This window comes from Marmota monax, unplaced genomic scaffold (genome assembly GCF_021218885.2).
Source record: "Marmota monax isolate L192 unplaced genomic scaffold, Marmota_monax_Labrador192_F-V1.1 WCK01_AAM20220418_F8-fsc00145, whole genome shotgun sequence".
Lineage (NCBI taxonomy): Eukaryota > Metazoa > Chordata > Mammalia > Rodentia > Sciuridae > Marmota > Marmota monax.
The window spans coordinates 4,668,577-4,690,416 of NW_026695201.1; the positions used below are offsets into that span (position 1 = coordinate 4,668,577).

The 21,840-nt window shown below is 39.7% G+C and overlaps 2 non-coding genes across 2 annotated transcripts; one reads left to right on the forward strand and one right to left on the reverse strand.

Annotated features, from left to right (window-relative positions):
* Positions 1 to 4,139: 4,139 nt before the first annotated feature.
* On the forward strand, positions 4,140 to 4,212 carry Trnat-ugu (transfer RNA threonine (anticodon UGU)). The gene has a single exon. It is a non-coding gene; the product is annotated as a tRNA-Thr (tRNA).
* A 16,769-nt stretch (positions 4,213 to 20,981) lies between these two features.
* Positions 20,982 to 21,054, reverse strand: Trnav-cac (transfer RNA valine (anticodon CAC)). The gene has a single exon. It is a non-coding gene; the product is annotated as a tRNA-Val (tRNA).
* Between the last annotated feature and the right edge of the window lie 786 nt (positions 21,055 to 21,840).

Genomic DNA, 21,840 nt, shown 5'->3' on the forward strand with positions numbered 1-21,840 from the left:
TCGAGAAAATGGAAAAGATTGATACAGTATGTTTGTGTCTTGTTTTGTCTCAGTGTATTGTATTGTCTTTGTGACGAAAATATGGAAGGGGTGAGAAGTAAATTACTAAGGGAAGAAGGCACCCCAGTGGAACCAAGAATAGTTAGGGCATGTGTTGATAAGAGCCCAGAAACTCTAGTCAGAAAGAAAAAGAAAGTTCAGAAGAAGAAGGATTATCAGGAAAAAAGTTGCAGCAAAAGGCTATTACTAAATACTTTTCGTTACCGGAGGGTGCGTGAAACGGAGAGGTGGCTGCCGAGTGTGCAAGCCGGTCACAGCGCAGCAAGGATTTTCCAAGAGGCGGTGGCGACTGGCCCTTCCCCGCCTCCTGGCCGGGGAGCTGGCTCTTCCACTGCCGCAAGCCCAAGTCTAGACCTGACTTGGAGGCACAGTCTCGCAGGCTCTTGCTCCCTGTGCCCAGTAGCAGTTTGAGTCCGGGACACTCCCCAGGGCCATCTGGGGCTGCCCAGGCACTACAGCCAGCAGAAGACGCTACTGGTGTTCCTGATGTTTGGTCATTTTCAATGCCAATAACTAAACTACAATGGTTCTCCCACACCTGGAAGCTAATGAGTAATGAGCACTATTAAGGCCTATTTCAAATGTAAAAATCTTGAGATAATGTACTAAATTGTTCAGAAGGTTGTTTTCTTAGTAGAATGCTACAGGATTTTCTTTAGCCATCCGGAGTTCCTGCCTTCGTCCCAGTGCCGGTAAAGACCAAGGTGGAAGAATTTCCAGTGTTGCTGAGAACCGGACTGAGATTTCAGCTGAGAACCGGACGAGACTTCGGATCAAGCTAGCTGCCTGCAGAACTTACCTGGACTGTGATTTAAGCTAGCTGCCTGCAGAACTTACTTGGACTGTGATTTAAGCTAGCTGCCTGCAGAACTTACCTGGACTGTGATTTACCTGGTCTGTGAGTTAATCTATTGAGACACTGCTTTACCTGGAGTGAGACAACAAACTGTAATCTACAACAAATTGTAACTCGGTATCTTTGCAAATGGTGTCATTGCTGGTATAATTTTTCCAAGGGCTTCTTACATGGAGCCATCAATTGGCTTGGTATTGTGGCATTTTGTATCCTCCCTTTCTGTTTGTAGCAGGTTATTTATGGTGTTTCTGTAAAAACCACTATGGTCGTTATTTAAATTAAACAAAAGGGGGAAATGTTAGAGTCTGTAAACAAGTCAAAATAACACCTGGCATTTTACCAGGGGAATGTTAGAGTTCGTAAACAAGTCTGGATGGTGCCTGGCAAAATGCCAGAGGGAGTGGTTTGAGAAGTAACAAAAGCTAGCCATTAAGTGTAGAGATTCCTTATTGGTTGACTGATGTATCTAGTTTATGCTAATAAGATAAGCTGTGTGGAATGTATAAATACTGCTCCTGTCCTGCAATAAACGGCTCCTACTCCTGCTGTATCAACATACACAAGTTATTCGTCACCCCCCGGTTATTTTGCCCAGCCAGCCGGGCTGTGGCAAGCCTCCATATGCCACAAACTAACACACACACACACACACACACACACACCTTTATTTTGTTTATTTAGGTTTTGTGTGTGTGTGTATGTGTGTGCTGGGGATTGAACCCAGTGCCTCACACGTGCTAGGCAAGTGCTCTACCACTGATCCACAAACCCAGCCCACAAAAGTATTCTTTTCATGAAAGATTCCTTTTTGAGGAATCTAGAGAACAAACTTTAAACAACCAAAATGATGGATGAGACAGCAATGGCTCTGACTAGTGGTAAGAATTAAATTTTGTTTATTTGCATAACTAAGAATAAATAATTGTTATAATGGAAACATTGCATATATGCTGGCTATAAACTCTCACAATATTCAGGGTGGCCATAAAAGTATGAAAATAGATATTATTATTGTGTATTAAAATGTAATATCAATAAGCCATTAATATATATTTACTTGTTTTTCCATATTTCTTGACAATCCTGTAAATATAGTACAATTATCAATGAGGAGACATTAGAGAGAGTATATGAGACATAGAAGTATTTTGATTGTCATATATAGATTTTAATTAAGAGTAAATGGGGGGGCTGGGGTTGTGGCTCAGTGGTAGAGCACTCACCTCGCACAGGAGAGACCCTGGGTTCGATCCTCAGCACCACATAAAAATAAATAAACAAAATAAAGATATTGTGTCCATGTGTTAGAGTCTGTAAACAAGTCAAAATAACACCTGGCATTTTGCCAGGGGAATGTTAGAGTTCGTAAACAAGTCTGGATGGTGCCTGGCAAAATGCCAGAGGGAGTGGTTTGAGAAGTAACAAAAGCGAGCCATTAAGTGTGGAGATTCCTGATGGGTTGACTGATGTATCTAGTTTATGTTAATTAGATAAGCTGTGTGGAATGTATAAATACTGCTCCTGTCCTGCAATAAACGAGTTCTTCGTCACCCCCCGGTTATTTTGCTGCAGCCGGACTGCGGCATCCATGTATAACTAAAAAATTTTTTTTAAAAAGATTAAATAGATTTTTTCCTCAAGTTAAGTGCTAGGGAAAATAAAAGGTTACTAAATAATTTTAGTATTGCTCATATAAGCAATAGCCAAAAAGAGAACTTGTGTATTATACAAAAGTATTGTAGCACACACTGTAACCCCAGCCACTCAGGCGGTGGAGGCAGGAGAATTGCAAGTTCCAGGCCAGTCTGGACAACTTAGTGAAAGTCTGTCTCAAAAATAAAAGGCTGAAGGTGTACTTCGGTGGTAAAGATCAATCCCCAGTACAAAAAAAAAAAAAATTAAGGTAACCATCAGAACAAAATTATAAACTCTTTCTGAATACTGAAGATACATTTAAAATAGTAAGGCAGATCAGAGGCCAAACATTGATAATGTTAATAGATATCAATAGGTTTACCATACCTGTTAAAAGAAAATGTTTTCACATTGACTAACAAAGCAAAATCCAACACTATGCTGTATTTATATTTTTTAAAAAACACATCTTAGGGGCTGGGGATGTAGTCAGTGGTAGAGCGCTTGCCTCTCACACATGAGGCACTGGATTCAATCCTCAGCACCATATAAAAAAATAAAGATATTGTGTTCATCTACAACTTAAAACACACACACACATATGAGCGTGTGCGCGCACACACACACACACAAATACATCTAGGCCTGGGGATATATCTTAGTGGTAAAAGAGCTTGCCTAGCATGTATGAGTTCCTGGATTTAGTCTCCAGTAGTGTAAAACATCTAAGAGAAGAGATTCAGGAAAGCTAAAAATGTGCTAGAATTTTTTCTTTTTTAATTTAACTCTCCTTAAATTAATCATGCCATTGTAATCATGTAAGAGAGTAGAATTCTGATTAAAAAGTGTCAAAAGAGGCTGGGCTCAGTGGTACAGGTCTATAAAGCCAATGACTCAGTTTGCTGAGGCAGGAGGATTGCAAGTTCAAGGCCAGCTTCAGCAATTTAGTGAGAACCTCAGAAACTTAGACCTTGTGTAAAAATAATAAATAGCAATAAATAAAAAGGGTCTGGACATAGCTCAGTAGTAAAGTGCCCTAGGTTCAATTCCCAGTACCAAAAAACAAATTAAAAATTAAAAGCATCGAAAGAAGACAAAAAGAATATTTTACAAGGACTGGGGGTATAGCTCAGTTGGCAGAGTGCTTACCTAGCATGCACAAGGTCCTGAGTTCAATCCCCAGCACCACAAAAAAAAAAAAAAAAGTGGAGCTTTGGGCTAGAGCTGGAGTTCAGTGACAGAGCATTCTTGCTTAGCATGTATAGGCACTGGGTTTGATCCTTAGCACCATATAAAAATAAACAAATGCATTCTGTCCATTTACAACTACAAAAAAAAAAAAAAAGAATATTTTACCACAATTAAAAGAAAAGTGCTGAATATGCCTATAATCCTAGCTACTCTGAAGGCTGAGGCAAGAGGATGACAAACTCAAGGCCAGTCTAAGCAATTTAGCAAGACCCATCTCAAAAATAAAAAATAAAAATAAAAAGGGCTGGAGATGTAGCTCTGTGGTAAAGCATCCCTAGGTTCAATCCCCAGGAAATAAGTTAAAAAATATATCAAATTAAAACGACATGGAGGGGCTGGGGATATAGCTCAGTTGGTAGAGTGCTTGCCTTGTATGCACAAAGCCCTGGGTTCAATTCCCAGCACCCCCCCATGAAATTACCATAAATCCAAAACTTTGAGAATATAATCTGCTGGCCAGGCAGTAAGAAAACAGATACTATTCATATGTATTCATACTATTCACAGGCTGCCTGTGATGTCACTGGTAATCCCTGCTACTCCAGGAGGTTGAGGAAGGAGGAGCACAAGTTAGAGGCCAGCCTCAGCGATTTAGCAATACCTTATCTCAAAATAAAAAGTAAAAGGGCTGGGAAAGTAGCTCAATAGTAAAGCACCCCTGGGTTCAATTCCTAGTACCAAAAAAAAAAAAAAAAAAAAAAAGTTGAGTGTGGAAATACAAAATGCCACAATCTTCATAGTGGGGAAGGAATTTGGTAATAACTGGCTAGCTCAATTAGGGATGGCTTTTAGTTAAGCAATCTCACTTCTGGGAATTAATCTCAAAGTACTCTGGCAAAAATGAAAAGAAGTATGCAGAAGTCTATTAAATCAAACATTATTTGTAATAGTTACAGACTGGAAACAACCCATATATCTGTCAATAAGATAATCTGTGTCTACGCAATGAGTATTTTGCAGCTTTAAGAAGCTAGGAGGATCTGGACATGGTGACACATGCCAGTAATTCCAGCCACTCAGGAGGTTGACTCAGGAGAATCCAAGTTTGAAGATAGCCTTGACAATTTAGTGAGATTCTGTCTAAAAATAAAGTAAAAAGGCCTGGGAATATAGGTCAGGGGCAAAGTGCCTCTGGGTTCACCCAGTACTACAATAATAAACTAATAATGATAATTTTTTTAAAAAGCAATGAGGGACTGGGGTTGTAGCTCAGTGGTACATATTGTATGTGTGAGGAACTGAGTTTGAAACTCAGCACCACATAAAAATAAATAAAGATATTGTGTCCACATACAACTAAAAATATATATATTTAAAAAAAGCAATGAGGAATATCTGTCTCTTATAAAGTGGAGGGATATCCTCTAAACATAGGAAATAGGTTCAGAGACTCAATAGCCAAAAAGAATCAGAAATGTCTCCAAAAGAAAATCATATGAATATGTAGTTATTTCAATTTTTTAAATAACGGCCTAGTATGCCATAGAAATACAGAATATGTCTACTTTTTCGACACCACAATGTTATAATAAAAAATCTTTGTACATTTGGCTTTATATACTGATGGTTTTATTTCAGTAGGCTAGGCTAGATTCCTCTTTTTTTTTGGTGCCAGGGATTGAACCCAGGGGTGCGTAACCACTGAGCCACATCCCTGTTAGAGTCTGTAAACAAGTCAAAATAACACCTGGCATTTTGCCAGGGGAATGTTAGAGTTCGTAAACAAGTCTGGATGGTGCCTGGCAAAATGCCAGAGGGAGTGGTTTGAGAAGTAACAAAAGCGAGCCATTAAGTGTGGAGATTCCTGATTGGTTGACTGATGTATCTAGTTTATGCTAATTAGATAAGCTGTGTGGAATGTATAAATACTGCTCCTGTCCTGCAATAAATGGCTCCCTCTCCTGCTGTATCAAGGTGCACAAGTTGTTCGTCACCCCCAGGTTAGTTTGCTGCAGCCGGACTGTGGCACATCCCCAGGTATTTTTATTTTTTATTTTGAAACAGGGTCTTGCTGAGTTGCTTAAGTCCTTCCTAAATTGCTGAGGCTGGTTTTGAACTTGTGATCCTCTTACCTCAAACTCCCCAGCTGCTGGGATTTTAGGCACGAGCCACCATACTGAGCTTAGATACTTAAAAGTACTGTTGCTGGGCAAAAGCCTTTGGTCAGGTTTTCCATCACTATAACAAATATTTGTGATAATCAACTAAAGAGAAAAGTTTTTTGTTGTTGTTGTTGTTGTTCACAGTATAAATTTCAGTCCATGCTTAGTTGGCCCTGTTGCTATGGAACCTGTAGCAGAAGCATGTGGTAAAGCAAAGCTGCTCACCTCATGACTGGCAAGTGAATGAGGAAGGGACTGGAGTCCCACTGTACCCTTCAAAGGCACACCTTTGATGACCCAAAGACCTCCCAGTAGGCCCTACCTCTTATAGGTTCCACCACTTCCCAATAGTACCAAGCATTTAACACACAAGCCTTTGAGGAACACTTAGACAAACCATAGCAGTGTTTCTATTTTTCATGTACATGGCCAGATAACTTAAAATTTTGTAGTGATATATATTCCAACCAGAAGCATACAAAAGTGCCTCTTTTCTTCCCTCCTTTCAGTTCCCGAATATTTTCACTGTGGGTGTTGTTGTTGTTTTTGTTGTTGTTGTTGTTGTTGAACTAGGGATTGAACCCGGGGTTACTTAACCACTAGCCACATCCTTAGCCCATTTTTTATGTTTTGAGATAGGGTCTTGCTTAAGTACTTAGGGCCTCACTAAGTTTCTGAGTTGGTCTCAAACTTGCAATCTTCGTGCCTCAGCATCCCTAGTCTCTGGGATTACTGACATGTGCCACCATGCCTGACTTTATCACTCTTTTTATCAATCTGAAGAGTGAAAAATGATGTATTGTTGCTAGCAGACCAGGCTGATGAGATGAGCTGGGTTCAAGGAGCTAGCTGTATCAATAATTAAGAAAACAGCAAAGAAACCACACAAACCTGATAATACCTTTTTCTCAATTGCTGGGGTCAGGGACAGCTCTGTGACCTCAAAGATCAGCTCCCACACTGAAAAGAGGGCAAGAAGAGCAACAGAGGCAAGGAAAAGAGTGAGCCCACCTGAGCCCCTTTATTTATTGGGGAAAGGACATTCAAGAGAAAGTTCCACCCAAATAAGGCAAGGGATTGGGTTTTGAAGGGTGGAGTCTTGCTTGGTGATGTCTTGTGGTCAGCAGATTGATTGACTCTTGGCAAGTCACACCCATCTCAGGTGCCATGTGGGATCACAGGAAGAATGGGATCACTCTGTCGCACAGCCCAATAAGAGCATAACACCAGACCAGTCCCTTCATATGCTCAAATGGGCATATCTTACACACACAGCCCATGGATGGCTTGTGACAATGTATCATTATTCTTTTAATTTCCATTTTCTTGACTAGAAAATGGAAAATTTCATATGTTCATTGGTTCCAAGAATTCCTCTTTTATGAACTGCCCATTCATATCTCTTGCCCATTTTCAATTTATTTTTTTTCTTATCAGTTATAGATATTCTTTGTGTATTTGAGATATTTTATTTTATTTTGCATTTCTGGGAATTGAATCCAGCAGCACTCTATCACTGAACTACATCCCCAGTCCTTTTTAAATTTTGAGACAGGGGATCACTAAATTGCCAAAGTTGACCTTAAACTTGTGATCCTCCAGCCTCAGCCTTCTGAGTTGCTGGGATTACAGGTATGTTCCATGTAGCAAAAAAAAACTTTTAGAAAAGCATTTTTAAAATCCTGAAAGAGTAGCCTGAAGACATTTATTCATAGGTCCAATTCAATTACCAATTATTTATGGCCTTGAACAAGTCACCAAGCTTCTCAATATTCAATGTCTTAATTTTACAAATGGAGGATAATAACATCTCCTCTGTCAAATACACCAGGTTGTTTTAAGATGGAATCAGTTTTTTAAAAAATATATTTTTAGTTGTTAATATACCTTTATTTTATGCATTTATTTATATGCAGTGCTGAGAATTGAACCCAGTGCCTCACACATACTAGGCAAGCGCTCTGCCACTGAGCTACAACTCCAGCCCCTAGAATCAGTTTTAAAGAAGTATTGAAAAATATAAATATAGGACAACAAATATAAGGCATTATTATTATTATGTTTCCCATCTTTACTTCAAAGGTAAGGTGATAAATGAAAATATCACTTTTCATGTTCCAGCTAGGCCACTAACTAAGCAGTTCCTTGGAGCAACTTATATAGCTTCTATCAAGTTTTTTCCTCATCCTTAAAATGAAAAAGTTGATTCTTAAGTTCCTTTTCAGATTTAGGTTCTAAAAATATTATAATGAAATCACTAATAAAAATATAATATAAATATGTTTGATATAGAGTTACTTTAGATTAGGTAGAGGGGAGTGAAGGAAGGGGAGGGGATATGGGGGCAGGAAGAATAGTAGAATAAATCAGGCATTATCACCCTATGTACATATATAACTATGTGACTGGTGGGATTCTACATCGTGTATAATCAGAAGAATGGTATACTCTATTATATATATCAAAGTGCATTCTACTGTCATGTATAACTAAAACAAAAAAAAAGTATATTCTTAGTATTAAGGACTTAAAATATAGAGATACATAAATGGAGAATGGATTAAATAATCACAACTGTGGACAGAGAGACACTGACTAGAAATCTGTGGTAGTTTAATAGCAAAATCAAAATTAATCATCTTCCTCTTCTTTTTTTTTTTTTTGGTACTGAGGATTAAACCCAGGGGCGATTTACCACTGACCTAAGTTCCCAACCCTTTTTTTTTAAAAAAATATTTATTTTTTAGATGTAGATGGACACAACACAATACCTTTATTTTTATGTGGTGCTAAGGATCGAACGGGGCCCCTCCTGTGCTAGGGGAGCGCTCTACCACTGAGCCACCCCAGACCCCCTAACCCTTTTTATTATGATACAGTGTCCTGCTAAATTGCTGAGGTTGGCCTTGAATTGAAGTTCTCTTGCCTCAGCCTCCGTAGCACTGAGATTACAGGCATGCTCTTTTGACCATGCCTGGCCAAAATTAATTTTCCTAACTTCCCATTGGTATCCAGTGTTCTTCAGTTTTATTTTTTAAGAGTAAGACTCTTGCTGGATGTGGTGGTACACACCTGTAATCCTAGTGATGTGGGAGTCTCAGGCAGGAAGATTTCAAGTCCAAGGGCAGCCTCAGCAACTTTGTGAGACCTTGTCTCAAAATAAAAAAAATAAAAGGGACTGGAGTTGTGGCTCAGTGGTAAAGCCTCTCTTGCCGCAGTCCGGCTGCTGCAGCAAAATAACCGGGGGGTGACGAATAACTTGTGTACGTTGATACAGCAGGAGTGGGAGCCCTTTATTGCAGGACAGGAGCAGTATTTATACATTCCACACAGCTTATCTAATTAGCATAAACTAGATACATCAGTCAACCAATAAGGAATCTCCACACTTAATGGCTCGTTTTTGTTACTTCTTAAACCATTCCCTCTGGCATTTTGCCAGGCACCATCCAGACTTGTTTATGAACTCTAACATTCCCCTGGCTGAATGCCAGGTGTTATTTTGACTTGTTTGCAGACTCTAACACTCTCTGGTTTCAATCACAATACAAAACAAAAACAAAAACTAAGACTATCTAGTTTAAACCAGTTTTTTTTTTTTTTTTTTTTAACCTGGAATTGAACCTAGGGGCACTCAATCACTGAGCCACATTCCTAGCCCTTTTTATTTATTTATTTTATTTTGAGACAGGGTCTTGTTAACTGCTGAGCTTATGTGCATGGGGCAGGGGTGATATTTCATAACTGATCTAATATCAGTATACTGCTCTAACTTTGTTCTTAAGTGTCTGTCCTACAAGATGAGGAGAAATGGGAGAGCCAGGCACAGTGGCACATGCTGCAATCCCAGTTGCTCAGGAGGATCATGAGTTCAAAGCCAGCCTCAGCAAAAGAAAGGCTTGCTAAGCAACTCAGTGAGACAGTGTCTCTAAATAAAATACAAAAATAGGGCTGACTCAGTGGTTGAGTACCCCTGAGTTTGATCTCCAGTAGACCCCCCGAAAAATATGGGGAGAAATGGGGGAAATTTTATTTTATTTTTGGTGTTGATTAAGCCCAAATCCTGGCACACACTAGGCAGAGAAATGGGGAAAATTTTAAATGCCCAATTAAAAATATATTAGTTTCTTCTTTTTTATTTTACTCCTTTATTTATTTATTTTTGGTACTAGGGACTGAACCCATAGGTACCCTACCATTCATCCATATTTCCCTACCCTTTATATTTTGAGACAGGGTCTTCTTGCTAATTTGCTCAGGCTGGCCTTGAACTTGTGATCCTCTTCCCTCAGCTTCCTAATTAGGTGGAATGACAGATTTATGTTACCTGCCTGGTAGTTTCTTCTTAATAGTAGTGGTGATTGTGTCTATAAAGGTATATATCTCTCAACCACAAACTCCCTTGCAATGTAATATGGACCATTATCCTTCAAGAGGCTGCTTGTTTCTCTTCTCTTTGAATCTAGGTTGGTTCTGTGATCTGTTTTGACCAATAGAATGAGATAGAAAGGCTGAAAACTTCGAGGTTGAAATTTTCTTTCTTTCTTTCTTTTCTTTTCTTTTTTTTTTTTTTTTGGTACTAGGGATTGAACCCAAGGGCACTTTACACCAAGCTCTACTCCTCAGTTCTTTTTTATTGTTTGTTTGCTTATTTTGAGATAGGGTCTTGCTAAGTTGCTGAGGCTATCCTTGAACTTGTGCTACTCCTGCCTCAGACTCCTAGTCTCTCTGCTTCCTTATAGGCTCACTGGATCCCAAGTGCATTCTAAAATAACCAAATGAAAAATGTATCACTCTAAAAAAAAAAAAAAAAAAAAAGAGAAAGAAAAAAAAATCTTGTATCACTTCAACTTAAGTCAAAAGCTCACTTAAACTACAAAGGAATATAGAGTCCATCTCTCATGTAGATACACAGAAATAGATAACCAAGATAGAATATTTTGAGATTATTTAGCACCTCCAGGTAAATGCTTGGTTCTTCCATCTTACGGCTGATTGTGTTTTTCAAGAGGATTGTTAGAAGGTATTACATATCGCATCTTTTTCCTAAATGTGAGGTTTAAACCAGGTGCCCTGGTACAGGATTGTAGTCCTAGTTACTTAAGGCGGCTGAGGGTTACAGTCCAGGAGTTTGAGGCCAGTCTGGGCAACAAATACCCCTATTCTCTTTGCCATTCCTCTCCCTGGCTGACACTCCTTTTAGCACCGGCCCCAACTTCAGGGTTTTACTGGAATACTCAGAAGTGCCCTGCAAAGGGTGCAGAAGAGTGTACTGTGTTTAAGACAGAAGTGTTGCTGGCCCATAGACCTCATCTGGAAGTTTCCTCACTGCCTTACCTGTGGGAGGGTGAGGGCAGAAGTCAGACACACTCCTTCCATGATAGGGGGAGGGATCACAATTCCTTATTAGACGTTACCCTCTCTTAAGATGAAGTATTGTTTTTAGGACTGGTTTTAAGTGATGCCCCAATATAAAAAAGAATTTGTGAACAATCAATATAAATGAGCGACCAGGGTCTGACTGGGAGTATAGCTCATTGATGGAGGGCTTGCCTAGCTTGTAGGAGGCTCTGGGATCAAATCCTGGCATAATAACAACAAAAGGAAACCAGAGTTTGGATCTTGCTCAATCACTTAACAGAATGGGATATCAAGATTGCTCTACAATTTATTTCTTCATCTGTAACATTTTGATAATCGTTATTTCATAAGATTAGAAGGATTAAATTATACTATAAGTTAGTCGGATTCTACGATGTAAAACAAACGTTAGTTATTATGATTACGAAGACTCCAAAACCATGAAAGAGAACTGTTTAACTGTGAAACTCAGAATTTCCCTGGTTGGTGTGTTCACAGAACCCTTTAGAATAACACCTACAATTGGGATGAGAGTGGATTAAGGTCGAGAAGGCCCAGCTGGAGTGAACCAACCTCTGCTGGAACTCAGAGTACAAGGTGCGCCAGTCCTGGCTCCGCTCTATCCTTCCGGGGAAAGACCTTGACCCCCGGCTACGTCAGACTCCCAGGGCAGGACGTCCGGGCTCGCCCTTCCTCCCGGCGCCGCCACACTCTGCGCTCTGCTCCTTTTCCCTTCCATTGGCTCGTGGCCAGGGACTGTCGTCCTGCCCCCACTGCTGGGAAATGAGGTCAGCCCTGACAACCCTTCCCGCGATGACTCAGGACTTCCCTGAAAAACTCCTGACCTCCGCGGGGCGGGGCCTCCCAGAACTTGTGAGAAAGTGCACCGAGTTTTCTTGGGGCGTCAGGTCTCCCGCCTAGGAGACGAGGTCTTCCCGACTTAAGGTTAGGCCGGCAAAGTTGGCGGATGTGCAGGGTCGGCGCCCAGTTCTGCTGCCGCTGGGCACCCACTTGTGACTTGCGCTCTGCGCCGGCAGGCCCCAGGCTTGGCTCAGCTGTTGCCTCCCCAAAACTTCGAGAAAGAAGTGAGGGGATTAGTAGCAACCTGGACACCCTCTGGAATAGAAAGGGGAAGTCACCACCATGTGACTAATTTATTTGGGGGAAATGCTCCTGTTTTGTTTTAGCATATCCATGCTTTCTTTATCTTTGTAATGAAAAATTTGAAAACGCACTCATAATCTATTTTTCACAAACTAGTTTTTGTTTGTTTGTTTTTAACCCCCTCCTATTTTGTTGTACTGGAGATTGAACCCTGGGACACTTTACTACTGAGATACAACCCCAGCCCTTTACTATTACTGTTGTAATATTATCATTATTACTGTTTTTATTATTATTATTATTATCATCATCATCATCATCATCATCCTGGGGATTAACTCAGGGGCACTTTACTACTGAGTGCATTCCTGGTCCTTTTTATTCTGAGACAGGATCTCACTAAATTGAGAGCTGGCCTTGAACTTGTGATTTTCTGCCTGAGCCCCTGAATCACTGGGATTACAGGCTTGCACCACCGTGCCTGGCTCCTTTCTCATATTTTGTATGTTTTATTTCTCATATTTAGTATGTTTATTTCGTCTGCCCAATCCAGTTTGTGCTGCGCTGACATTTTTCACTTAAGAATATGTCACATACATTTCCCACGTTCGTATTTTGTCTTTTTTTTTTTTTGTCCTAGAGATTGAACCCCGGGGGTGCTTCACCACTGAGCACATCCCCAGCCCTTTTTAATATTTTTTTTAAAAGCAGAGTCTAGCTAAATTGCTTAGGGCCTTGCTAAATTGCTGAAGCTGGCTGTGATCCTCCTGCCTCTGCTTCCCAGCTGCCGGGATTACAGGCATGTGCCACCGTGTCCTGCCATATTTTGTCTTAATGGTATTTTTTCATCTTAAAAACATTGGATAATTTTTGAATAGGTAATATGTAGACACAATAAAAACAAATTCAAACATTAAAGTGTACACTAGCCTCCTCTTAACCAAGGGGTAAGTCCAAGATTTCCAGTGGATGCCTGAAATTGGGGAGAATACAGAACCTTATATGTGTAGTCTGCCTTAGAAAAAGGGATTAGTATTGGACATGGTAGTGCTAACCTATAATCCCAGAAAATAGGGAGACTGAGTCAGGAGGATCAGGAGTTCAAAGCCAGCCTCACCAATGTTGAGGTGCTTAGCAACTCAGTGAGACCATCTCTAAATAAAATAACAAAATAGGGCTGGGGATGTGGCTCAGGGTTGAGTGCCTCTGAGTTCAATCCCTGATACCAAAACAAAACAAAAAACAAACAAACAAAAACCCCTAATACAATGTAAATAGTTGTATTGTTTGTTAGGGAATAATGGCAAAAATGTCTATACAGTACATATTTATTTTTCCCCTCAAATTTTCAATCCACAGGTGTTTAAATCCATAGGTTCAGAACCCACAGGTAGAGCTGAGAGTACTGCTTTTTTTCCTATACATAATATTGTATGATAAAGTTTAATTAATAAATTAGGCACAATAAGAGTTTAATAACAATAAAATAGAACAATTATTACAAAATATTATAATAAAGTTTATTTAAAACTTATTAGTTATTTCTTGAATTTTACATTTAATATTTTCAGATTGAGACTGACTTCAGGTAACTGAAGCCGAGGAAAGTGAAGCTTTGCATAAGGAGGAGGGGACTTTTAAAAGAGAAGTCTTTCTCCGTCTCTGCACTTGAGTTCCCAGAAGCACCCACTAATTCCGGTTTCTTGTATGACCAGTTGCTTGTAGATCATCTATCTATACATGTATATACATGTATATACAGTAGTTACATGTGTACAAATTTATTTCCTCTATTTTTTTCCTTACCCAAATATATGTTACACACTGCTCCACACTCCAGTCTTTTCCATTAGCAATGTATTTTGGAGACCTTGAACCAGTCCATATGCAAGATGAAAAGTGTGTTAAACTCTTTCTGTGGTCTTGAAAGTACTTCCAACTTTTTGCCCCTATAGGCAAAGGGCCCAACTATAATAATTAAAGATGCTTTTCTGGCCTTGGCCTTGTATTGGCTGTTTTTCAACAGAGAAAACTTTCCAGTACTCTTACTGGAGTTCAGCAGGATGTTGATGCCTGAGGCTCCTGACACAACCTGATGGAACCAATTTTCCCATTAGTGTATGTAGCCCTAACCTGCAGTATTTAAGCCTCAGAAGAATTACTGACCTGGGCAGTGGTCTTTAAATAGAGCCTTTCTTCCTAATGCTCATCTCTCAGACATTTGTTTTTCTGAAGGATGAACTTCTGGACCTGGGTTTGGTAACATAACTACTTGGAGTTAGTGCAGATCCCATGAAAGGGCTCAGTCCCACACTGCCCTGCCCCATTTTAGATGTCAAGTCCCAAGTTGTCACCTGTACTTCTGATCAATTGGTTATAAATTGAGAGTTCCCATAACCCCCTTTGTTATTTGATAATCTGCTTTAACAGCTCACAATATTCAAGGAGATACTTACTTATATGTAGTGGATTTTTTACAAAGCACAACCAAATGGAAGAGGCACACAGGGCAAAGTATCAGGGAGGGGCTTGGAGCTTCCAAGTTCTTTTCAGGAATGCCACCCTTCCAGCACCTTGTTCTGTTCACCAACTTGGAAGCTGTTTATTGATCCAAACTCAAAAACTGCAAAAATAAAAAGGAGTTTATTTGGGGATTTAAGAAAATTACTATTTGGGGGGGCTGGGGCTCTGACTCAGTAGTAGAGTTCTTGCCTTGCATGTGTGAGGTACTGGATTTGATCCTCAGCACCACATAAAAATTAAAAAAAAAAAAAAGAATTACAATTTGGAGCTGAGGTGCAGTGGCACACTCCTGTAATCTCAGCCACTTGGGATGCTGAGGTAGGAGGATTGCAAGTTCAAACCCAGCCTCAGCAATTTAGCAAGGTTCTAAGCAACTCAGCAAGACCCTGTCTCTAATAAAATATTTTAAAAAGGGCTGGAGATGTGGCTCAATTGTTAAGTGCCCTGGGTTTAATCCCTGGTACCAAAACACCAAAGAATTTCAATTTGGGAGACATACAGGTTCAAAAAGTTCTAAATCAGTGTTCCAAATAAGGCAGAGAAAGTGGGAACTTTAGTGGGCAAGGAGTGCAAAGAGATAACAATTCTTTTGTAGGAAACTGTTAGTCAGCTTTTTGTTGCTGTGACCAAAATACTCAATAAGAACAACTTAGAGGGGCTGGGGTTGTGGCTCAGTGGTAGAGCACTTGCCTCCACATGCGTGGAACACTGGGTTTGATCCTCAGCACCACATAAATAAATAAAATAAAGGTATTGTGTCCATCTACAACTAATATTTTCTTTTAAAGAACAACTTAGAGGAAGAAAAGTTTATTTTGCTCAGTTTCATAGCTTTAGTCCATGATAGGATGACTCCATTGCTCTGGGCCCAGGGTAAGGCAGAACATCAGGGCAGAAGGGCTGCTTGGTTTATGGCATTCAAGAAGCAGAGAGAGCAGGGAAGAAGACACAGGGAAGATGAACCCTTCTAGGGTATGCCACCAGTGAGTCCTCCAGCCATGCCCCACCTGCCTATAGTGACCCACTTACCACCCAGTCAGTCCAATCAAACTAGGATGGACTGATTAGGTTACAGCTATAAGTATCCAATCATTTTACCTCTGAACATTTCTGCATCAACCCTGAAGCTTTTAAAAACCATAACAGTGTTAGAAATAAGGAGGTGCCACAAGAAATCAAACACATGTCAAAAATGCATGAGCAAGGCAAAATTTTACTTCTGTCAGAAGGGCTTGCCACAGGAAACTGACTAGCAAGTGGCTTGGGTGGGGGTCTGCCTGCTGAATCTACTGTAGTGCTGTCCTTCACTCTGATTGGAGGGATTACAATCTACAAGAATGACTAATTTTAGAATTTGGGAGGAGGGAAAAGGGAAGGGCAACAACTGGATCCAATTAAAGATTACTACTGTATTCTGAAAATGGACCACCAGACTTTCTTTTTTTTATAATCATTTTTTAGTTGTAGTTGGACACAATACCTTTACTTTTTAAAATTTATTTTTATATAATGCTGAGGATCCACCCCAGGGCCAAACGCATTCAAGGTGTGCACTCTACCGCTGAGCCACATCCCCAGCCCCTATGGGCCACCAGACTTTCTATTTCTCATAACAGAAACTTCTGTTGAAACTGAGAAAGAATAGATACTGTATGACAAGAGCCATGTGAACAACAGACTATAGAGAATGTATATACTTAGTAAAAATAACATAAGATAACCTCCTGATATGCACTTTGAGTGGCACAGTATAATTATCTGTTCTAGATTCTTGCAATCAAAGAACAAAGGTAACTATTTCAGTCACTTTTTCTTGCTGCTGTGACTAAGGACCGGACCAGCACAATTATAGAGGAGGAAAAGTTTATTTGAGATTTCATGGTTTTAGAGGTCTTAGTCCATAGAAGGCTGGCTTCATTCCTTGGGGTTGAGGTGAGGCTGAAAATCACAGCAAGAGAGGGTGGTGAAGGAAAGCAGCTCACATCATGGCCACCAGGAAACAGAGAGAAACTCCACTTGCCAGATAGGAATATATACCCAAAGCCACGCCCCAATTCCCACCTCCTCCAGCCACACCCTACTACTTCAGTTAATTCCATCAACTAACTGATTAGGCTAAGGGCATAACCCAATCATTTTACCTCCAAACCCTCTTGCATTGTCTCACATGTGAGCTTTGGGGGGTGGGAGGACACAATAACAGTAACCAAAGTTTACATTTCTAGAATCACACATTCTACTTCTTTTCTTTTCTTTTAACCAAATTATTTTTTATTGAACTCTTACAATATCCTAAGGTGCATTCTACTTCTTCAGGGCTTCTAGAGTCCATTTTAAAAAATTCTTTCAATGATGTTTTTCATCCTAAAAATTTTCTTTTTATTTTGACAAAGCTCTCTAAGCCTGTTGTTCAGGGTTCTATGTAAGTTCCATTGCATAGGCATGATTGATCAAATCATTGACTATTGGGGATTAAGACAATCTCCCACCCTTTTCCCCCTCCTAGAGGTTACTTTTGTCTGCTCACTCAGGAATGTAAACTTCATGAGGGTAGGGATTCTTTTTTTTTTTTTTTCCCTGTTTATGTCATTACTGAATCCCCAGAGGTTAGAACAATGCCAAGCGTGTAGTAAGCACTCAGTAAATATGTGTTCAATAAAGAAGTATGATGGCTTCATCAGAGCAAGAATTAGCAGACAATCTGGCACCCATCATGGAGAAAGAAAAGTGAAATGGAAGGTAGCTACCTTGGAATTACTTGCAGCAGTGGGAAACAAAAGGACCAGGTGTGCACCTAGCAACAGCGGTAGACCATAAAGTCATTATCCTGAGTGAAAAAAATCACATGCAAAATTAAGAAATACTTATGTGTAAGAAAACTATACATTTTATCAGGATATAAACTCAAACTCATTGGAGAGGATCACACCAAGATAGACAAATGTGATGAAAGAGGCAGAATGAGGTGGCATGTGCCTGTAATCGTGGCTATTTGGGAGGCTAAGGGAGAACAATTGTGAATTTGAGGCCAGCCTAGGCAACATAAGCAATATAGTGAAACTTTGCCTTTAGGAAAAAAAAAAAAAAAGAAGACAATTTTTAAAAGAATAGGATAATAGGAAATAATAAATGAAGACAAAAATAAGCAAGATAAAAGCCTTGCCCCCATCCATATAAATAAAGAGCAATGAATTGAGATTAACACTTTTCCTGAGCTTTGTTGAAAAACGATTTAATATTGTGAATATAGTTTAGTTTCATATGACTCTGTGTGTGTGTGTGTGTGTGTGTGTATGAGAGAGAGAGAGAGAGAGAGAGAGAGAGAGATTGATTATGATACTTGAACTCAGGTCTTCACACATGCTAGGAAAATATTCTATCACTGAGCTATACCCCATCCCTTTTTTTTCTTTTCTTTTGAGATAGAGTCTTGCTAAATTGCCCAGGTTGCTCTTGAACTTGGCAATCTTCCTACTTCAGTCTCCTAAGTAACTGAGATTATAAGCATGAACTATACAACATTTTTAATAAGAAACTTAAAATATGTATTTTATATAAATGTTCAGAAGAGACTTCAAATATGCTCACTCCCCCACCAGGAAATACTAAAAACTTTGTTATATTAAGACATAACTGACATATAATAAACTGGATTTATTTAGCATGTACAAGTTTTAGCACATGTATTTGGCACATGTTTTTTTCTGTAAAAAATATTCCCAAAGCTCAATATGTTTATTATCAAAAAACATACTTCTTATTAACAATCGTGACATGAAAGAAACAGAAAATGTTTTCTGTATCCACCCATGGAACACCATCACCAAGATCCAAAATTTACTCACTCATTAGGCAAGGTAGGCATGCTTCATAGGGTTCACACACATGTTTTATTTATTTTAAATTTAAAATTCTACAATATAGTTTAAATTCTTTTAAGGTCTTTTATATCAAATAAATATTTTATAATATATTAATAATCATCTTTATAAATGTGGAGCTATAAAATATTTTTATATTAGTATATTTTTAAATATCAGAATTTTATGATGGAAGGGGCCCACAAAGATAAAAGAACCTAGGGCCAGTGAAGTTATCTTGCAGCTCTGGCACAACTAGGACAAGGAACATATCCCTTACTCCACTTCATTTATTCTATAGAGCCTGCCCATCTTCCTCTCCCATCCCCAGGCAATCACTGATCTACTTTCTGTCACTATAGATTGGTCTTTATTGCAGTGGGATTGAATCCAGGATTCTCAACTATGCTAGGAAGCACTGTACCACTGACTGAGCTACACCCTAACCCCTTTCTAAAATATTTTATATATATATATATATATATATATATATATATATATAAAATATAAGGCATATATAATATAAAAAATATATAATCATATATATATATAATATATAAGGCATATATATAATATAAAAATATATACAATCATATATATATATATAATCATCCAGTGCTCTTTTTTGATTAGGCATAATTATTTTGAGATTGATGTTGTATCAATTTTTTTTTGTTAATATTATTCCATTGTATGGATTCATCTTTCACCCATTGACTGACATTTGAGTTGTTTCCACTTTAGGGCTAATTACAGAGTGGCCTTTGTACAGGCATTTGCTTTTTTTCCTCTTGTACAAATACCTAGAAATTAAGTGGACGAATCACATTGTGGTAGTATAGCTTTGGAGGATGGCTGCTGGGATTAGACTCAGAGCCTCCAGCAGGCTAAACACATGCTCTATCTCTGAACTACACCCTAGCCCTAGTTTAACTTTTTAAGAAACCACCAAATTACTTGGTAGAAGAATCATAAGTTCAAATTCATCCTGAGCAACTTAGCAAGAATCTATCTCAAAGTGTGTATGTGGGATGGGGGGAGGGGACATAGAAATATAGTTCAGAGTGGTAAAGCCACCCTGGATTCTATCCTCAGTACCAAGGTGGCGGTGGATATGGGGTGGAGAGGGCGGAGAAAGAAGGAAAGAAATAACAAACCAAACTTTTATCCAAAGTGGCTGTACCATTTTACATTCCTATCAGCAATGTTTTAAGTTATCATTCTTCCATATCCTTTCGAACTTAGTATGATCAATCTATTTAATATTCTAATATATGTGTAGTGGTAGCTCATTTTGTTGTTAATTTGCATTTCCCTAATGATTAATAATGTTGAAAATCTTTTCGTGTGATTATTTGTCATCTCTATATGTCCTTCAGTGAACATACACAGATGGCAAAAAAGAAAAAAAAAATCTATAAAAAGTGTCTGTTCAAACTGTTTGTCCCCTTTGGGGAGGGTGAATATGAAAATAATTTTTTAATTAAAAGAAAATAAATATCGTTTCCATCTAAAGCAAGGGTCTTTTGAGATTCCTTGTGGGAAAGACAGGGAGGGAGAACGAGGGAAGAATTTTCGTGTGTGAGAACTGGATGGCGACAGGTTATATGGGAAAATAAAATGAAGACAGGTTTGAGCAGCACGGTAGAGCAGAGTGACTTGTGACTCTGGCTCTGCCATCACTTCGATTCACTTCTCTGTACTATGGTGGGGGCTGAAGATCCGGCAGTCTGCGTAAAGCAATCCGGCACACGATTGGGCCTCGATACCAGTTTGTAAAACCTGGAGGAGATCGATGCTTCGCAGCCTGATCCGAAGAGGCTGGAGCCTGACAAAGGATCTGAAAAAGGGACCGCCCTTCAGAACTCGCCCTCGGGCCAGGACTTAGTCCTTTGAGGTCCACATCCAAACAAAATGATTTCTTTCCTTGAGCAGCCACTTCTGGCTCCCAGTTTACCAGGAGCGCCCTCCCGGGGTCAGAAAAGACACGACATAGAAACTGAAGAGTCAGCCCCACAGCACAGGGACCTGCTGATCTGAACTGTGTCATTGGCCCGGAGGGAGAAAGTCACCCAATGCCACCACCTCCGCAAGGGGGCGCCATCGGATGCCTCTTGGACTGTTTGTTCCAGCCTGCATGGTACTGGAGAGGCCCGAGTTGTCATTGCAATACCGGAGGGTTTTTCACAAGGTTTCAACGATGCCGAAAAAAAGAAGAAACCCAGACACTGTTTCCGCCCGGTTTCGAACCGGGGACCTTTCGCGTGTGAGGCGAACGTGATAACCACTACACTACGGAAACCGTCGGCTGTTGGCCCTTCGCAAATCACCCTTGAAACGTAATAGTTCATCGCTGCGTCCCCAGTCCATAGGAAAAGTCTGGGGCCAGCCAGCTAAGGTCCCCTGTCGCATTCAGACTGCAGGGAAGGAGTTAACAAGCCTGAGTTAGGCCCAAGCTACTCTCGGGGAATTGTAACCACTGGAACACACAGAGAACTTGATGGTGCCTACTCAGGAAACTTCCAGCACAATTAGGTCTCCAGCCAGGACCCCGAGGTCATAAGGCAAGAGCTTTCCTTTCCTGTCAATCAGGCTACAGGGTGCTACTGGGTGCACTGCTCTGGAATCCAGCTTCACTGGCACTTTGCGCAAGAGATAAAAATAGAGCATTTAACCCCAGGCAGAAAGAGACAAAAGTGATGGACTCGGCCTGAAAGAAGCCAATATTTAAAACAATTTAAAAATAGACTTTAGGTTGGTGCAGCACTTAATTTAGGAGACATTTGCACACTTTCTCATTTAGAAACGGTATTAAAAACTGTTTTAAAAATGGAGAGACTGAAGTAAATTTGACTGGCTTAAGATGGAACAGCCTGGAGTAGAAAGTGGATTGTGGATGAAGAAGTACAGGAGGAATGTTAAGGGGTTGGGAAATGGTAGTGTTGAGCCTTATAAACTAGAGTTTATAAGGCTAAGTCATGTTCATAGAAAATTCATTTAAATTGGCTTAAATAATAAAGGGAAAATATTGCCTCAAGTGCTGGGTAAATGTAGAATACAAGCAAGTCTTTACAGAGGCTCAAAATTT